A 13178-nucleotide genomic window follows, 5' to 3' on the forward strand; every position below is an offset into this window, starting at 1 on the left:
GAATTTTTCATTATAGAACTTGGCTTGTATATTCCAATGATGGGCTTCCTCAAAATGCCCTAGGTCTTCATGTTGAGCTTTCATACATTTATAGCTCTAGTGCATCTGTTGCATGGCAATCCCTACTCACTCACATTTATATCTATTAATGGGCATTTCCATAGCCCATTGATACGCCTAGTTGATGTGAGACTATCTTCTCCTTTTTTGTCTTCTCCACAACCACCATTCTATGCCACATATAGTGCTATGTCCATGGCTCACGCTCATGTATTGCGTGAAAGTTGAAAAACTTTGAGATTACTAAAGTATGAAACAATTGCTTGGCTTGTCATCGAGGTTGTGCATGATTAAATGCTTTGTGTGATGAAGATAGAGCAACATCCAGACTATATGATTTTGTAGGGATAACTTTCTTTAGCCATGTTATTTTGAGAAGACATGATTGCTTTGATTAGTATGCTTGAAGTATTACTATTTCTTATGTCAATATGAACTTTTATTTTGAATCATTTGGATCTGAACATTCATGCCACAATAAAATAATATTACATTGAGAATTATGCTAGGTAGCATTCCACATCAAAAATTCTGTTTTTATCATTTACCTACTCGAGGACGAGCAGGAATTAAGCTTGGGGATGCTTGATACGTCTCCAACGTATCTATAATTTTTGATCGTTCCATGCTATTATATTAACCCTTTTGAATGTTTATGGGCTTTATTTTACATATTTATATCATTTTTGGGACTAACCTACTAACCAGAGGCCCAGCCCGTATTGCTGTTTTTTTGCCTATTTCAGTATTTCGAAGAAAAGAAATATCAAACGGAGTCCAAACGGAACGAAACCTTCGGGAGCGTGATTTTTGGAACGAACGTGATACGGAGAACTTGGAGTGCAAGTCAAGAAGCAAACGAGGCGGCCAGGAGATAGGAGGGCGCGCCCACCCCTCCTGGGCGCACCCCCGTGTCTCCTGGGCCCCACGAGTGGCCACCGACATACTTCTTCCTCCTATATATACCCACGTACCCCGAAAACATCCAGGGAGCCAACAAAAAACAATTTCCACCGCCGTAACCTTCTGTATCCGCGAGATCCCATCTTGGAGCCTTCACCGGCGCTCCATCGGAGGGGGAATCGACCATGGAGGGCTTCTACATCAACACCATAGCCCCTCTGATGAGTTGTGAGTAGTTTACCACAGACCTTCGGGTCCATAATTATTAGCTAGATGGCTTCTTCTCTCTTTTTGGATCTCAATACAATGTTCTCCCCCTCTCTTGTGGAGATCTATTCAATGTAAACTCTTTTTGCGGTGTGTTTGTCGAGATCCGATGAATTGTGGGTTTATGATCAAGTTTATCTATGAGGAACATTTGAATCTCCTCTGAATTCTTTTATGTATGATTGAGTTATCTTTGCAAGTCTCTTCGAATTATCAGTTTGGTTTGGACTACTAGATTGATCTTTCTTGCCATGGGAGAAGTGCTTAGCTTTGGGTTCAATCTTGCGGTGTCCTTACCCTGTGACAGAAAGGGTTGCAAGGCACGTATTGTGTTGTTGCCATCGAGGATAAAAAGATGCGGGTTATATCATATTGCTTGAGTTTATCCCTCTACATCATGTCATCTTTGTTAATGCGTTACTCTGTTCTTATGAACTTAATACTCTAGATGCATGCTGGATAGCGGTCGATGTGTGGAGTAATAGTAGTAGATGCAGGCAGGAGTCGGTCTACTTGTCGTGGACGTGATGCCTATATACATGATCATGCCTAGATAATCTCATAATTATTCGCTTTTCTATCAATTGCTCGACAGTAATTTGTTCACCTACCGTAATACTTATGCTATCTTGAGATAAGCCACTAGTGAAACCTATGGCCCCCGGGTCTATCTTTTATCATATAAGCTTTCAATCTACTTTTATTTGCATCTTTACTTTTTGCATCTATATTATAAAATACCAAAAATATATTTATGTTATCATACTATCTCTATCAGATCTCACTTTCGCAAGTGGCCATGAAGGGATTGACACCCCCTTTATTGCGTTGGTTTCGAGTCCTTTGTTTGTTTGTGTAGGTGTGTGGGACTTTTGAGGAGCCTCCTACTGGATTGATACCTTGGTTCTCAAAAACTAAGGGAAATACTTACGCTACTATTGCTGCATCACCCTTTCCTCTTCAAGGAAAACCAATGCAAGCTCAAGACATAGCAAGAAGGATTTCTGGCGCCGTTGCCGGGGAGGCTTCCACCAAGTCAAGTCAAGATCCAACCTCCCGCCAACGTGGGATTTCTGACGCTGTTGCCGGGGAGGTCTTCGCTCAAGTCAAGACATACCAAGTACCCATCACAAACTCATCTCCCTCGCATTTACATTATTTGCCATTTGCCTCTCGTTTTCCTCTCCCCCACTTCACCCTTACCGTTTTATTTGCCCTCTCTTTCCCAATCTTCTTCTCCTCTATCTTTCGCTTGCCTTTTTCTGTTTGCTCGTGTGTTAGATCGTTTACCTTGTCGTTATGGCTAGTCCTCCTATCCTTGTTATTACTCCCGAACTTGAAATTCTCAATTTTAAGCAAGGGGAGGGAGAAAATTTAAAAGATGCTTGGCATAGAATTTGCAATGCTCAAAACAAAACTACTAGGAAGCTTTCTACTTCCGTACTTCTTCGCAATTTTTATGTAGGCATTACTCCTTGGAATAGATGTGTTCTTGATACCGTTACCGGAGGGGATTTCTTGAGTAGCCACACGTTTGATGCTTATAATGCTATGCTAGATTTGTTTGTACCGCCACCTCTTTTGGTTAATGGAACTGTTTTAACTTTAGAACATGTTATGCAATGGCTTGAGATTATTGAAAATAAAATTGCCACTGTTAAGTTGATTGAAAATTTGGATAAAAAGATTCATAATCACATCACCCAATATGGATCTAGGGTTGGAGTTACTTTGAAAAATCTTAAAGAGAAAGAACCTATAGTTAATGAAAAAATAGATCTAGATTCTGCAAGAATCGGTAAACTTGAGGATATCATTACCAACTTAGGTTCCGCATTTCTTCCATGAAAAACACTCCAAAACCTCCTACCAAAACTTCCAAGTTTGTTTATGTTCCTAAAAATAAGGGTGAATCTTCTAGTAAGGGAGAAACCATAAGTGTTCATCCCAATTGTCTCTCTATCGTTAAGGAACCCTTTGCTACAAATGAATTTCTTGAATTTTTGCCTAAAGGTTTAATCATTACTAAAAAGGGAGAAACCCCTAAAGATTATAAGTGCTCTATTGAGGATTTGAGTGCCAAAGATGGCACTACCTAGATCTATCTTCGCTTTTATGCCTAGCTAGGGGCGTTAAACGATAGCGCTAGTTGGGAGGTAACCCAATTTTATTTGTGTTTTTTGTTTTTGTTTCTGTTTATTAATAAATTTTGCATCTACCTTCTGTTTAGATGTGTTTTTATGTTTTAATTAGTGTTTGTGCCAAGTAGAACCTATAGGATAACCTATAATGATAGTTAATTTGATTCTGCTGAAAAACAGAAACTTTGCGTGCACGAATTTAGTTTTGTTAAATCACAGAAACGTGCTTTTGCGTTGATACTTTTTGATGCTGATCAATAGACAAATTTTCCAGGACTTCCTACTTTGGTAGGATTTTTAGAGTTTCAGAAGTTTGCGTTAGTTACAGATTGCTACAGACTGTTCTGTTTTTGACAGATTCTGTTTTTCGTGTGTTGTTTGCTTATTTTGATGCATCTATGGCTAGTAAAATAATTTATAAACCATAGAGAACTTGGAATACAGTAGATTTAACACCAAAACAAATAAAGAATGATTTCATTACAGTACCTTATGTGGTGGTTTTGTTTTCTTTCACTAACAGAGCTTATAAGATTTCCTGTTGAGTTTTGTGTTGTGAAGTTTTCAAGTTTTGGGTACACCTTTGATGGACTATGGAAGAAGGAGTGGCAAGAGCCTAAGCTTGGGGATGCCCATAGCACCCCAAGATATTCAAGAGTAGCCAAAAAACCTAAGCTTGGGGATGCCCCGGGAAGGCATCCCCTCTTTCGTCTTCGTTCATTGGTAACTTTACTTGGAGCTATATTTTTATTCGCCACATGATATGTGTTTTGCTTGGAGCATCGTGTGTTATATTAGTATTTGCTTTTTAGTTTTCCACGATCATCCTTGCTGTACACACCTTTTGGGAGAAGCCTATTTGATTGAATTTGTTAGAATATGCTATGTGGTTCACTTATACATTTTGAGCTTGATAGTTTTTGCTCTAGTACTTCACTTATATCTTTTAGAGCACGGCGGTGGCTTAATTTTGTAGAAATTGCTAGTCTCGCATGCTTCACTTATATTTTGAGATTCTTTTAGAATAGCATGGTATTTGCTATGGTTATCAAATTGGTCCTAGAATGGTAGGCATCCAAGTTGGGTATAATAAAAACTATCATAGGAAGTGAATTGGATGCTATGATCAATTTGATACTTGATAATTGTTTTGAGATATGGAGGTAGTGATATTAAAAGTCATTCTAGTTGGGTGATTATGAATTTAAAGAATGCTTGTGTTGAAGTTTGTGATTCCCATGTAGGGGATCTATCGTAGTCCTTTCGATAAGTAAGAGTGTCGAACCCAACAAGGAGCAGAAGGAAATGATAAGCGGTTTTCAGTAAGGTTTTCTCTGCAAGCACTGAAATTGTAGGTAATAGATAGTTTTGTGATAAGATAAATAGTAACGAGCAAAAAGTAAATAAAGTAAATAAAGTGCAGCAAGGTGGCCCAATCCTTTATGTAGCAAAGGATAAGCCTGGAAAAATTCTAATAATGAAGAAGGAGCTCCCGAGGACACATTGGGAATTATCATCAAGCTAGTTTTCATCATGTTCATAAGATTCGCGTTCGGTACTTTGATAATTTGATATGTGGGTGGACCGGTATTGGGTACTGCCCTAACTTGGACAAGCATCCCACTTATGATTAACCCCTATTGCAAGCATCCGCAACTACAAAAAGGAGTATTAAGGTAAACCTAACCACATCATTAAACATATGGGTCCATATCAACCCCTAACGAAGCAACGCATAAACTAGGGTTTAAGCTTCTGTCACTCTAGCAACCCATCATCTACTTATTACTTCCCCATGCCTTCCTCTAGGCCCAAATAATGGTGAAGTGTCATGTAGTCGACGTTCACATAACACCACTAGAGGAAAGACAACATACATCTCATCAAAATATCAAACGAATACCAAATTCACATGACTACTAATAACAAGACTTCACCCATGTCCTCAGGAACAAATGTAACTACTCACAAAGCATATTCATGTTCATAATCAGAGGAGTAATAATATGCATAAAGGATCTGAACATATGATCTTCCACCAAGTAAACCAATTAGCATCAACTACAAGGAGTAATCAACACTACTAGCAACCCACAGGTACCAATTTGTGGTTTTGATACAAGATTGGATACAAGAGATGAACTAGGGTTTTGAGAGGAGATGGTGTTGGTGAATATGTTGATGGAGATTGACCCCCTCAGATGAGAGGATCGTTGGTGATGACGTTGGTGATGATTTCCCCCTCCCGGAGGGAAGTGTCCCCGGCAGAACAGCTCCGCCAGAGCCCTAGATTGATTCCGCCAAGGTTCCGCCTCGTGGCGGCGGAGTTTCGTCCCGTAAGATTTCCCACGATTTTTTCCAGGGTAAAAGTGATGATATAGCAGAAGATGGACGCCGAAAGCCCACCAGGGGGCCCAGGAGATAGGGAGCCACGCCCTATAGGGGGGGGGCGCCCCCTATCTCCTGGACAGCGTGTGGCCCCCCTGGCCTATTTCTTTCGCTCATAAATTCTTATTAAATCCAAAAAGTTGTTTCGTGGAGTTTCAGGACTTTTGGAGTTGTGCAGAATAGGTTTCCAACGTTTGCTCCTTTTCCAGCCATAATTCCAGCTGCCGACATTCCCCCTCTTCATGGTAAACCTTGTAAAATAAGAGAGAATAGCCATAAGTATTGAGATATAATGTGTAATAACAGCCCATAATGCAATAAATATTGATATAAAAGCATGATGCAAAATGGACGTATCAACTCCCCCAAGCTTAGACCTCGCTTGTCCTCAAGCGGAAGCCGAAATCGAAAAATATGTCCACATGTTTAGAGATAGAGGCGTTGATAAAAATAAAATACGGATATGAGGGCATCATGATCATTCTAATAACAACAACAAATATAGATTTTGTCATATGATTTCCTATGCTCAAGTAATAAGCAATTCACAATGTCAAGTATGGTTCAAAAACTTCATTGTGAACTAACAAACTATAATCTCAGTCATTGAAGCAATTGCAATTTATCGTAACATCAGAAAGAGTTAATAATAGAGTTTTTCAACAAGCTCACATACTCAACTATCTCGTAGTCTCCTATAATTGCTAACACTCACGCAATACTTGTGGTTATAGAGTTTCAGCCGGACACTGAGAAAGATAGGGGCTTATTGTGTTGCCTACCAACGTATTCACCTTTAGGTGGTGTCAACAATAATAGCCTATGCCAACTTACATCCAATTGGATATATATATCATGATCTTTCTAACACGAAGAGCTTGCGAAAGGATAAAATGAAAAAGGAAAAGGTGAGGATCACCTTGACTCAAGCATAAAGTAAAAAACATAAAGTAAAAGATAGGCCCTTCGCAGAGGGAAGCAGAGGTTGTCATGCGCGTTTAGGGTTGATGCATAAAATCTTAGTGCAAAAGAACGTCACTTTATGTTGCCCCTTGTATGTGGACCTTTATTATGCAGTCCTCGCTTTTATTACTTCCACAACAAGTTCGTACAAAGTTTATTTTCTCTGCACTAATAAGTCATACATATTTAGAGAGCAATTTTTATTGCTTGCACCGATGACAACTTACTTGAAGGATCTTAATCAATCCATAGGTAGGTATGGTGGACTCTCATGGCAAAACTGGGTTTAAGGATATTTGGAAGCACAGGTAGTATCTATACTTGGTGCAAGGAATTTGGCTAGCAAGAGGGGGAAAGGCAAGCTCAACATGTTTGGAAGGTCAATGACAATATACTTTAACTGAGATGTTGGAAAATATAAACCATTACGTTGTCTTCCTTGTCCAACATCAACTCTTATAGCATGTCATACTTAATGAGTGCTTCACAATTATAAAAGATGTCCAAGATAATATATTTATATGTCAACCCCTCTTTCCTTATCACTTCCTATTAATTGCAACGATGACCAAGGCTATGTTCATCAACTCTCAACAATTTTTATGCCTCATACTTTCTATGTGTGAAGTTATCACTATCCATAAGATCAATATGAACTCTTTTATTCTTTCTACTTTCTCAAGATCATAGCAACATAGCAAAGCCCTTGACTCAACACTAATCTTTATTATAGATAGCACACTGACTCGATTACATAAAGAGATCATAATGCAAAACTCAAAACTACTTGATATCAAAACTTCAAACTAATAGATCAAGATACTACTAAAAGGATCGAACTAAATAAAGTGGTAAAAACATGAGTGTGATGGTGATACGATATCGGGGCACCTCCCCCAAGCTTGGCAGTTGCCAAGGGGAGTGCCCATACCCATGTTATTATTTCCTCGGAGGTGATGGAGGTGGTAATGACGGCGGAGTTGTTGCATTTTTCTTCTCTAGCTTGCATCTGAGGCTAAAATTTTCCTCCCTCAGATCCTCATTCTCGAGCTCAAGTTTCATTATCTTTTTGCATAGTGCTGCCTTGCTGTCCTACAAAAAACATGGTGGGATAGATTGGAACTTAGGGAGGCTCGACTTCTTGAACTCCACATGCATATCACCAGGTTGGGGTAGTGGATCGTCCTCTTCATCGGAGCTTGTCTCCTCCTTCCCCTTTGGATCATAGTCTTCTTCTTACTCTGCGGTCCAGCCATAATGTTCTACATCCCCATATACTTTTGGGTTTGCGATATAATCAGCCACGTAGCTCTCTCCCTCCGAATCTTAGGACGACATCTTGTTCCAAATCTGCAACAGGAACGACTCGAAACGAAAATAGAGGATATTTGCATGATACGGTGGTCAAAACCTTCGGGAGTATATATAATGAATTTTTACCGACCAAAATACGTAACATACAAGAAAATGGAGTCCGGGAGGCACACGAGGTGCTCACGAGATAGGGGGCACGCCCTACAGGGGGGCGCCCTCCACTCTCGTGGGGGCCTCGTGTCCCTTTCGGACTACTTCTTTCTTCTTAAAATTCTTAAATAATCCAAAACTGATAAAAATTGCCATTAGAGTTGTTTTGGAGTCGGTTTACTTACCATACCACATACCTATGCCTTTTCGGAGTCTGGAATGTTCTGGAAAGTGTCCCTTATGTATTCCTCGGGGGTTATGGTTACAATAATATTAGTTTCAACATTGATAGGATTACCTGAAATATAATGTTTAATTCTTTGACCGTTTACCACCCTCGGATTTGTGCCTTCGAAGTTGTTGATTTTTATAGCACCAGAACGATAGACCTCCTCGATAACGTAGGGACCTTCCCATTTTGAGAAAAGGTTTCCTGCAAAAAATCTTAAACGAGAGTTGAACAATAACACATAATCTCCTACGTTAAACTCACGCTTTTGTATCCTCTTATCATGCAGCGTTTGACTTTTTCTTTGAAAAGCTTGGCATTCTCATATGCTTGGGTTCTCCATTCATCAAGTGAACTAATATCAAATAACCTCTTTTCACCAGCAAGTTTGAAATCATAATTGAGCTCCTTAATAGCCCAATATGCCTTATGTTCAAGTTCAAGAGGTAAATGACATGCTTTTCCATAAACCATCTTATAGGGAGACATACCCATAGGATTTTTGTATGCAGTTCTATAGGCCCATAATGCATCATCAAGTTTTTTGGACCAATTCTTCCTAGATCTATTCATAGTCTTTTGCAAAATTAATTTGAGCTCTCTATTGCTCAACTCTACTTGACCACTAGACTGTGGGTGATAAGGAGATGCGATTCTATGATTGACATCATACTTAGCGAGCATCTTACGGAAAGCACCATGAATAAAGTGTGAATCACCATCAGTCATAAGATATCTAGGGACTCCAAACCTTGGAAAAATAACTTCTTTAAGCATTTTAATATAAGTGTTATGATCAGCACTACTAGTTGGAATAGCTTCTACCCACTTAGTAACATAATCAACAACAACTAAAATATGTGTATAACCATTGGAGGCAGGAAAAGGTCCCATATAATCAAAGCCCCAAACATCAAACGGTTCAATAACAAGAGAATAATTCATAGGCATTTCTTGACATCTACAAATGTTACCTATTCTTTGACATTCATCAAAAGATAAGACAAACTTACGAGCATCTTTGAAGAGAGTGGGCTAATAAAAACCAGATTGTAGTACCTTGTGTGCAGTTCTACTCCAGCGTGGTGCCCTCCATAAGATTCAGAGTGACACTTACATAGAATCTGTTCCTGTTCATGCTTAGGCACACAACGTCTAATAATACCATCTACTCCTTCTTTATAAAGGTGTGGATCATCCCAGAAGTAATGTCTTAAATCATAAAAGAACTTTTTCTTTTGCTGGTATGTGAAACTAGGCGGTATATATTTAGCAACAATGTAATTAGCATAGTCAGCATACCAAGGAGCAGTACAAGAAGCATTGACGACCGCTAATTGTTCATCAGGAAAACTATCATTAATAGGCAGTGGGTCATCAAGAACATTCTCTAACCTAGACAAGTTATCTGCAACGGGGTTCTCAGCTCCCTTTCTATCAATAATATGCAAGTCAAATTCTTGGAGCAAGAGAACCCATCTAACGAGTCTAGGCTTAGCATCTTTCTTTTCCATAAGATATTTAATAGCAGCATGATCGGTGTGAATAGTAACTTTGGAATCAACTATATAAGGTCTAAACTTATCACATGCAAATACAACTGCTAAGAACTCTTTTTCAGTAGTAGCATAATTTCTCTGGGCAGTATCAAGAGTCTTAATAGCATACTGGATAACATTCAAACTTTTATCGACTCTTTGCCCTAAAAAACACCTACAACATAATCACTAGCATCGCACATAATTTCAAAAGGTAAATCCCAATCAGGCGGCTGAACAATAGGTGCAGTGATCAAAGCTTTCTTAAGTGTTTCAAATGCTTCAACACAATCATCATCAAAGACAAAAGGAATATCTTTTTGCAATAAATTAGTCAGAGGCCTAGATATTTTAGAAAAGTCCTTAATGAACCTCCTATAAAAACCGGCGTGACCAAGGAAACTTCTTATACCTTTTATGTCCTTGGGACATGGCATCTTTTCAATAGCATCAACTTTGGCTTTATCAACTTCAATACCTCTCGGAGATCTTGTGCCCCAAGACAATGCCTTCATTAACCATAAAGTGACACTTTTCCCAATTTAGGACGAGACTAGTGTCTTCGCATCTCTGCAAAACTCGATCAAGGTTGCTCAAACAATCATCAAAAGAGGATCCATAGACGGAGAAGTCATCCATGAATACCTCACAAATCTTTTCACAAAAATCAGAAAATATAGCCATCATGCATCTTTGAAAGGTAGCAAGTGCATTACATAAACCAAAAGGCATACGTCTATAAGCAAAAGTACCAAAAGGGCAAGTAAAAGTAGTTTTAGATTGATCCTTCATTGACACAGGTATTTGAGAGAAGTCAGAATAACCATCTAGAAAGCAAAAATGTGTGTGTTTGGATAGCCTTTCTAGCATTTGATTAATAAAAGGTAAAGGGTAATGATCTTTCTTAGTAGCTTTATTTAACTTACGAAAATCAATTACCATCCTATAACATGTAATAATTCTTTGCGGGATCAGTTCATCTTTATCATTAGGAACAACGGTAATACCTCCCTTTTTAGGGACACAATGGACAGGGCTTACCCATTCACTATCAGCAACGGGATAAATAATACCTGCCTCAAGGAGCTTTAGAATCTCCTTTCTTACCACTTCCTTCATTTTGGGATTTAATCGTCTTTGAGGATCTCTAACTGGTTTGGCATCTTTCTCCACTGAAATTTTGTGTTCACATAATGTGGGACTAATGCCCTTAAGATCATCCAGTGTATATCCAATAGCATCTCAGTGCTTCTTTAGAGTTTTCAATAATCTTTCTTCTTCTTTCTTTGAAAAGTTAGCACTAATAATAACAGGATATATTTCTTTTTCATCAAGATAAGCATACTTAAGATTATCAGCTAAAGGTTTGAGTTCAAACACAGGATCACCCTTGGGTGGAGGGGGATCCCCAAGAATTTCAACGGGAAGGTTATGTTTCAGCATAGGTTCCTGTTTAAGGAACACTTCATCTATTTCTTCCCTTTCCTTCATAAACATATCGTTTTCATGGTCTAGCAAATATTGTTCCAACGGATCAGTTGGAGGAACAGCAATGGAAGCAAGACCAATAATTTCATCCTTACTAGATGGTTCCCTTTCACGAGGTTGTCTACTAAACTTGGCAAAATTAAACTCATGAGACATACCATCTATGCCAACAGTGACAATATTCCTTTCACAATTAATCTTAGCACTAGCTGTATTCAAGAAGGGTCTACCAAAAATAATGGGACAAAAATCATCTTGTGGGGAAGCAAGAACAAGAAAATCAGCAGGATATTTAACCTTTCCACACAAAACTTCAACATCTCTAACAATCCCAATAGGGTTAATGGTATCCCTATTATCAAGTTTAATAGTAACATCAATGTCTTCTAATTTAACAGGTGCAATGTCATGCATAATCTCTTTATAAAGATCATAAGGTATCGCACTAGCACTAGCACACATATCACATAAGCCATGATAACAATGATCTCCTATTTTAACAGAAATAATAGGCATGCCTACAACAGGTCTACGTGTCTTAGTATCAGGTCTAGCAATATTAGCAACCTCACCCAAGAAAGAAATAACATGCCCATCTAAATCCTCATCCAAGAGATCTTTAACCATAGCAATACTAGGTTCAACATTAATTTGCTCAGGAGGTGTATAGGTCCTAGTATTACTCTTACGAACAACAGTCGAAGCTTTAGCGTGATCTTTTATTCAAACAGGAAAAGGAGGTTTTTCAACATAAGCAGTAGGAACAATGGGATCACTATATGTAATAGTCTTTTCTTCGACTGTAATAGGTGCAACTACTTTCACTTCAACAGGAGGATTATATTTAAACCACTTCTCTTTAGGGAGATCAACGTGAGTAGAAAAAGATTCACAAAAAGTAGCTACTATCTCTGAGTCTAGTCTATACTTAGAGCTAAATCCACGGAAAGCATCGGTATCCATAAAAGATTTAACACAATCGAACTTAGGTGTCATACCTGACTCCTTACCATCATCGGAACCCCAATCTTCAGAGTTGCGTTTAATTCTTTCCAATAAGTCCCATTTGAAATCAATAGTCTTCAGCATATAAGAACCAGCATAGGAAGTATCGAGCAGGTTGCGATTATCAAGAGAAAGCCGAGCATAAAAAATTTGAATAATCATTTCCCGAGAGAGCTCATGATTGGGGCATGAATACAACATTGACTTAAGCCTCCCCCAAGCTTGAGTGATGCTTTCTCCTTCGCAAGGCCAGAAATTATATATTTAATTACGATCACGATGAGCAAGATGCATAGGATAAAACTTCTGGTAAAATTCCAACTTCAATCGATTATAATTCCAAGATCTCGTATCATCACATAGCCTATACCATGTCATTGCATCTCCCTTCAAAGATAAAGGGAAGACCTTCCTTTTGACAACATCATCGGGAATACCTGCAAGCTTAAATAATCCACAAAGATAAGGTGTAAATCGGGATTCAATGTTCTCCTACAAAAGGATTAGCTAGCAGTTTTTCTATCACACCCGATGGAATCTCAAAGTGAATATTTTCATAAAGTTCAGTAGATTGAGGAGCATCTCTTTACTCTTCTGGTTGGGGTGAAGATACCCCAAACAAGCCCCTCAAGGGATTAGTTTCCATAGTGACAAGTAACAGAAAATTTTAGCACACTATATAAATGTTTCCTTACCAAGTTCCACTCACCACAAGCGCTACACTCCCCGGCA

The sequence above is a fragment of the Triticum aestivum genome, chromosome 4B (assembly GCF_018294505.1).
Source record: "Triticum aestivum cultivar Chinese Spring chromosome 4B, IWGSC CS RefSeq v2.1, whole genome shotgun sequence".
Classification (NCBI taxonomy): domain Eukaryota; kingdom Viridiplantae; phylum Streptophyta; class Magnoliopsida; order Poales; family Poaceae; genus Triticum; species Triticum aestivum.